The sequence below is a fragment of the Mustela erminea genome, chromosome 13, assembly GCF_009829155.1.
Source record: "Mustela erminea isolate mMusErm1 chromosome 13, mMusErm1.Pri, whole genome shotgun sequence".
Taxonomy (NCBI): Eukaryota; Metazoa; Chordata; class Mammalia; order Carnivora; family Mustelidae; genus Mustela; species Mustela erminea.
The window spans coordinates 34,772,514-34,780,339 of NC_045626.1; the positions used below are offsets into that span (position 1 = coordinate 34,772,514).

A 7,826-nucleotide genomic window follows, 5' to 3' on the forward strand; every position below is an offset into this window, starting at 1 on the left:
CACAAGAGAGTCCGCAGCTGATACTTCTTTCCTAGGGCACTCTATTTTCGGCTTCATATCATATCACGGACTCTCTTTCCCTGTGGAGCAAGCTGGCGAAACATTTTTTTCCTTGCCTAAGCATTTGCTTTGTATCTGATTCAAATCTCTAACCTGAAAATGGGGAGACCAAGCCAACAAGACACCAGGAGGAGGGCCTCCTTCTCTGCCCACAGACCAAACCACAGTCCCGAGACTTGCTGTGTGAGATTCAGCTGATATCCTCCCCTCTCTGAGTCCCTATCTCATCTACCACTGTCAGAGAAAGAGCTCTACGTTATCACCGCTTCTCCGGGTATGGCAGGAGACTAGCCCTGTTTCCCCATGTGCATTACCGAAATTAAACACTTTCCTTTGGCATTTGTTTTTCCTGGTTGTCAAATGATCTTTTATTAAGACATTTTCAAAAATAAGTGAATAAATAATTTCCTTTGTAGTTCCTACCTAGCTGGGCATTCCACCACGTCACACTGTTGATGTCATCTACGATGTCAAGAAGGCAATGGCCATCGACATGGCACCCCACAGACTATACAGTTCTCAGGATCCCTTCAATGGTTCCAGAGAGTTCTCTGGCTAAAGATCAGTGCTGCATCTGTCAGGCGATGCTGACAGTGGCATCAAAAGTGGTATTTCCACTGAGCTTTATGCTCTTCTGCTTCTTTCTGTCTCTGGGGTAGTTCCTCAAGGACTTTGATGATCAGGCAGAGGCAGGAGGTGCCGCGTCAATCTGGGCCAGTCTATTCAGAATGGTCAGGTCCCTGTCATCCTCAGACCTGACCAGTCACCTGCTGCCTCAGCGATGTCATCATCAACCTTTTTTGGAGACAAGCCCAGGGGACTGAGGACAGACTTGGCACTGACTTTCCCACAGTGCACCCCAGGTTCACTACTTTAATCTCCTTGAGGTCAAACGTGGGTGGCATGGCAGGCGCAGCTGGCGTGGGATGAACCTGGATGCAGGATAACTAAAGAAAGTTGCAAGTTGACCTCCTCGAGCCAAAAGCTGAGAGCTCCCCTGATATTTTTACACAGCCTCTACCTTTCATTGCATTCTCATCTAAAGTGTCATGTAAGCCACAACTAACTGTGAGCAAAGCCAAGCGATCTTACTCCCATTTTACAATGAGAAACAGGACTCAGAGTAGTGGGTATCTCTTTCAAGGTCTTGGCTAGCTGGAAAGCAGCCACTTTGGGACTGGACCCCCAGATGCGCTAACCACTGGAGCTAGATTCCTCACACTTCCCACGTGCAGCCCTGTGCAGAATGAACATGAGTAAGTCACAAAACAAGCCTGAAACCAGTGGACGGGAACAAGAAAACTCTGAATGGATTGTGAAACATGACATGAGAAGTATCCACTTAAATCTGCCCCGTGCTACTACTGGGGACACTTCCACTCTAAAACGCAGAAGGCCCACAGGCCACTCGGAGTCACAGACACCTCACCCAAGACATCAGTGTTGGGAGAGAAGAGGACTAGGGAGTCAGTTTTCAAAACATCTGCATTTTATAAACGAGAAGAGCAATGCCCCCTGTGCTCACAGACTAGCACAGGCTTCTCCAGAGGCAAACTGAACGCCTGTTTCCATATGCTTTTCTTTCAGAACCTTACCTCCTCCTTTTATAAGAAGGACATGACCTCTTCACAGTGGTAGAGGCCCAGGCACTTCACTGTGAGCCAGGAGAGTTGGCCCTTGGCCACAGCCACAGGCAGAGGAACGAAACATCCAGCCAATGAACCTGAGTCACTAGGACGAACGTTCTATGAGATCCTCTTCAGCAGCCTGCCACTGTGCCTGAACTCCCCCCATCAGGTACCCAGCTCAACGGATAATGGCACAGGAAACTGCAGTCCAAGTGTAAAACTGGCACAGGATTATTAATAGCCAGAGCAATCTTTAGCCAACAAAAGCCTCGTGTAACTTCAGCAAATGACCTTAGCAAAGGACAGGGCCCTGAAGCGATGGAACGAAGGACGAGCAAGCTTCGACAGGAAGCAGAGGGGATGGGGGGCCCCTTGCCTCAAACTTGGAGCCTCAACAAAGGAAATCCTCCTTAGTCTGGAGGCCAGCCCTGGATACTTGGGCAATAAAGGGATCCAAGGGAGGAGAGAAGTTAAGTGATGAAATTATATGGATAGAGAAACCCTATTGGGCCAAGTAATAAAAACCCAAACTGGCTTGAGCATTCATAAAATAAAATAAAAGGAAATAATAAAATGGAATATATTGGCTTATGAAACCCAAAGGTCCTAAAGTGCACTGGCCTCAGACCCAGCTGGCTTTCTCCTCTGCCAGGCTCAATTCTCCTCTGGGTTGGCTGCATTCCCCTTAAGGAGACCAAAGACTGTCCACCACAACTCCAAGATCACAAGGTCCGGCTTGGACAGCCTGCAGAAAGACAGCCCCTCTACGAAGTGAGGGATGGGCTCTGATTGGCTAACCTCTGATCACATGCCCCCTCCTTAACCAATCGTTCAGTTCTGACTGGCCAGGTCTAGATCACATGCCCTCCGCAGAGCCGCATTGAATGGACCGCCCTGATTCTAGAGACCAGTTCAGCCTCTGCAAAGTCATCAGGTCCCCGCCACCCAGTGCGGGGTCCTTAGAGGCCAGCACTCCCAATTAGGAATACTTCTGCCACCATGACTGTCTGATGCTATTCCCAGAAATGCCAGTTACGGGCAGGCTCCAGAAGCTCCGGGGTCTTGCGCCTGGTACCAGGGACCAAACTGCTGGAAGGAAACCCAGGGCCATCTCAGTTCTGAGCAGGACAGTTCCTCGGGAAGGGAACCCTCAAAAACACTATCGGAAGTAGCCTTATTTGCTTCATTATCTATTGTTTGCCACCTTTCTTCTTTGCTACAAATATTCGCTCTGTGAGGTCAGAGAGGAAGGGTCCCATTCTTGCAGAATTCCCAGGATGAAGAACGCATGGAACCTGGCCAAGGTATGGACACAGTCAGCATTTCCGCTTATACCACTGAAGTGTGCAGTAGCTCCTAGGCTGTCCTCTGAGTTTCGCCCTGACTCAGTCTGGCACAGCTGCTGCCCCTCTGGGCCCAGGGACAACCGTGAATGGTCACATCCCTTCCCCTGGGTGCCCTGAGCACAAGAGACACATATATAGCTCTCACCTCTGGGTGATCCAGATAGAGGGGGGCCCTGCACTCCCCTACTCCCACCAAGGCCTAGTTAGCTTTGCCCAGATAAGCCACGGAGGTCTGCCGACATGAGGGTAATGGTGGACAGAGAAACAGCTGAAGGCAGCTCTAGGCAAGGTGTTTGAATCCTAGGAGGTCCAGGTCCCTGCCGGGCTGAGTGGGGAAGGAGGAGGCCAAGAGCACCAGGAACATTCTGGGGCTGCATGGAAGGAAGTCCATCGGTGGGAAAGGGGAGCAGGAGAACAGGAAGCAGAGATGGCAAACGGCCTTAGCAAAGCTTCGTTTTCCCTCCCAGCTGTCTGTGTGTAGGAGGCCATGAGGCGGGAGACAGGAGGTTACTGTTGTCTTCCTTCCCGTACAGACACCTATAATCACGGGCTCCATCAAACTCCCTGGCCCTGTTTGGAAGCTGCTCGCCACAGTGAGAACCTCAGCTCCAGACCAGAGTTGCCTAGCAACTCAGGGTCCTGAAAAGAAAGCAAGAAAGCAGAGAAGCCAGACAGGGAAGGGCAGAGGGAAGTGGGCTGGCAGAGAAAGGAAAGAACGTGGAAGCCGCCTTATGCTCAGGCTCAAAACACAGGGCAGCTTTTCAAGTCCTTAGGGTCTCCCCACATCAGACCTTTGTGTCCTCTAACCCTCACTTAGATGCCTAATGTCTCAGCACTGTAGGTATTTCCCTTTCAAACTGCCTACCTCCCTTGAGATGCAAATCCTATGGACGGAGCTGTCCCACTTCAGTGTGGGAGGACTTGATCAGACCCTCTTGGGGAGAAGAAAAGGGGAAATGTGGAAATGTAGGATGGTCAGGACAGAGGGCTGCTGCGGCAGAGGACACTTTTTGAAACTCTCTACCTCCACACAAACTGATTTAAAAAAAAAAACAAAAATAAAAACAAAACACAAAGGTAATCTGGCTTTTTTCCAAATTCCACATTCCTAGACCCAACCAAACCCTAGAAAGAGGTATACCTAAGGACAGAGAGACAAGTGACAGGCAAGCAAGGAACCCAAAGCTTAAAGGATATTGAAGTGGATAGATAACTGACAGAAGAGGAAAGAAGAGGGGACAAGTGTGCCCCTGCTGTCACTCCTACTGCTACCTATTGGGTGTCTGATGAACGGTCTCATATATCAGCTCAACCCAGAGTCTTCATCCATTCGTTACTCTCAAATTAGAGCAGTTCTGTCCTCCATGTGCCCATGGCTTGTGTCGTGCACCTGTATGTGCTGGGCGAGAACATCGTGCTTGCTAGCTAAGGCAAGGAAGGGGCGCCCACAGTGCATGCTGGTGTGGTCTGACTTGCATGTGTGTGTAAAACCGTATGGGCTCATGCTGGAAAACAGTCTGACACTAAAAAACTGATAGTAAATATTAAACTCATATCAAATAAAGAACTGACTCAAAAGCCAGAAGTCCCTGGAAAATTTGGAAATGCCTGACAATTTTGTGTGTGTTTGTTTGTTGCGGGGCCTCTGTCTGGTTTTATTCCTGGGACTAGCGTATGCTGTAGAGAGATGGTCCGAGAGCAGAGTCCCCTTCCAGTGAGCTGGCCAGAGCATCCTGTGATTATCAGAGCATCCCTACCATGGCTGTGGTTGGATTTCGTATTTGTCTTGAGTGGGCTGGTCTCCTCTGCAGCGGGTGACCCACTTTCAGGCAAGACAGAAGACTTGGGCATCTCAAGTGTGGTCTCTGCCTGATATCTAATGCTCTGGGAAAGGTGCTGACAGGGAAGGGACCCGGGGGCTGTCCTCTCCACTCCTCACTTCCGTCCTAATCAGGAGGTTTCCCATCACCCTCAGGCTGTGACTTTTCATTCCCACTCCTGGCCTTCGTCTGTACTGTGCCTTCCACCAGGAGCACTCTCTTCTCTTGCTCTGCCTCTTCTTGGGAGCCTCTGCACCCCACCACGGACCCTTCCTGCACCCACCGCTCCACTGCCTCCCCTCAGAATGTCTATGTGGCCCACTTCACAGGAATATATTCTGTCTTCTAACTGTTCGTATCTGAGTTTCATCTTCCCAACTGAGGCAGGAGATTACTGCAGATGTGCTTCCCCTTCGACACCTCCTCTCCGCTTATAGTCCTTGGCTTCCACCCAGGCCCTTCATAAAACCTGCTTCCGTTGAATGAGCCACAGCAGCGTGGCGGGATTGGACGCGGATTGGATGGCAGGCAATGTACGCAAGCAAAGGACTTCCGTGTTTCCACGAAGCTGCTTCCCGTGAATCACATAACTGGAGCCTCATGATACTCCTTTGAGGAAAGCAGGAAAGCGCTCATGATCCCCACAATACAGATAAGGAAGGAGAGGTTCAGAGAGAGTCATGATCTAGACTGAAGTCATGCAGGCAGGGGCGGGAATCCGTCCAGCCCCTCCCCTACCCCTCTCCTGAAGGGGGCCACTCTCTGGCTTCCTTAAGGCCATTCCAGGCCTCATCTCAACTGTTTGTTCTCCTCAGAGCTCCATACATACCTTCCAGGGATGGCCCTCCAGCTGTGCTCTAACTAGCCTTCACATCTAAAACCCCCACCACAGTATTAAATCCTTGGTCCTATTTCTACCCCAGAAATACTGAAAAGAGTTGAGAATTGTGATCACTGTTGTTAAAGGTCAATAGCTTGATAAGGAATTCAAATATGAACACTTAAAAAGAAACGTGAGTTAGAGCAGGTAACAATCCCTTAATCCACTTGCCTTCCCAGCCCAAATGGCAGAATTTCAGGAGAAAAACATGACTGAGACCTGTGCTATCCAGTATGGGGGCCACCAGCCATGTTGGGCTATTGAGCACTTAAGAAGTGGTTAATCCCAATTGAGATTTGCTTTCATTGCAAATAAATATGGCATTTAAGGACTTCGCATGAAGAAAAGAACGTAAAATATCTCAATTTTTTATAATAATGATGTTAAATTAGAATATTTTAGATTGGATTAAATTTTTTAAATGAATGAAGTTGATTTCACCTGCTTCTTTCTACTTTTGTAAATACGGCTAGTAGTAAATTCTATATTACATATGTGGCTTGCATTTATATCTCACATTATATTTCTATTGGACAGTGCTGATATGGATAAAAGTGCTTTTCCAGTACTTTTCAATAACTCCATGAAGGTAACCGTACACTCAGATTGTACTAGAGGTCTCATTATCTGAAGCAGTAAGAATGCAGAACAGTCCTTCTAGAACTTCCCTCCCCAGAGGTGTCCCCAGCAGTCAGCTTTTCCAGCCTCCAAGGTTGCTAGAGCCCAGCTGAGCAAGCCCAGACTAAATTCCCTGAGCTTTCTTCTAGTTCCTCAGCCTGCCTCCATTAGATGGACACTATTGTTTCCCTTCTCCACCCAGAACCTTGTATTCCCACTCCTGGGAGCACCTCCCAAAAGACCCAGAACAATGGAGAGATGTAAAACTCCTCAGATGCACCTGGGGCCTGTCTCCAGAGTTCTGGCCCCTGTCTGGAACCTCACTCTTCTCCATGAGCCACTCTCCCATGGACACTACCGGCCCAAGAACAGCAAGTGCTGCCGGCTGGACAGCATCACCAACCTCCCCACAGACAGTAACCCGTTACCACATAGCCAGTGTTCTCTCCCTATGCAGAGGCTCTCTGGCTCCTTCTCTCTTTCTTCCCTCCCTTTGGCACCTTCTGCAGGGTCTTTCCATCTGCTTCTTATAAGGTCTAAATTTAAATACTAACTCAGACTAGTTTAGAGTCAATTAAATTGGATCAACAAATAGTAACCGACCGACCACCTGATAGTAAGATGTGTCCTACTGTGTACTACATGGGCTCTGTACGCAGAAGCAGTTAATCTAGTCCCGCCTTCTTGGAATATGTAGAGGTTAGAAAGATTATCAATAAGCAAAATTAAATCACAACTGAAAAAAACTGAAACTCAAGACAAAAATGGACAGCTTTTTATCTTGGACTTTAGAAGACTTCCAGTTAATTTCCGTATCTGAAGCAGCCTCTGGGGCAGGGTGGGAGTGGACTGAGCAGCTAAGGCTCAGGACCCGCTCTACCACCACTGAGCCATGGGGCCCCTGGTAGAGCAGCCTCCTGTCCTCCTGGGCCTCGCTTTCCTTGACCCTCATATTTTAAAGGTGAGGCATGGATGAGTTGCTCTCTCGAGCGGACTTCCAACCCCGGTCTCCTAGGATGCTGTAATCTACCCTCTAGCATCCCCACAAAGGTGCACGACCACCCTCTCAGTCTTTCAGTAACATGGAGCTCCCCGCCTTGCAAAAGCTCAGTTGCTTCAAAGCTCTTAGGAGCTGACATTTCACTCTCTCCAATTTCCAACCACAAATTGACACCAAGTGAATGAACAGATACAAGTTGCTCTGGGTTTCAGAGAAGGCCGGAGCTTGTCAAGTTGGAGAAGTGAACAGCGAGTTCAGGGAGAAGAGGAAATTTCAGTAGAGACTAGAAAAATGCAGAAAGCAAGAAGATGAACAAAATGGAGGCAGGAAAAAAAAGTATATAAAGAAGGAAAGGAAGGCCTGAAAAAAGACCCAGGGAGGGAAAGAGAGAAAGAAGTCAGAAAGGGGGAAACACACAGTTCTTCCATCACCCTTTCTAGTTTCCTGAAGATCAGCTCTAAGAGTGATAGTATG

General features: G+C 48.7%; 1 pseudogene; it reads right to left on the reverse strand.

Moving 5' to 3' along the window:
- Positions 1–250: 250 nt before the first annotated feature.
- On the reverse strand, positions 251–1,088 carry LOC116571479 (annotated as a pseudogene).
- Positions 1,089–7,826: the final 6,738 nt, after the last annotated feature.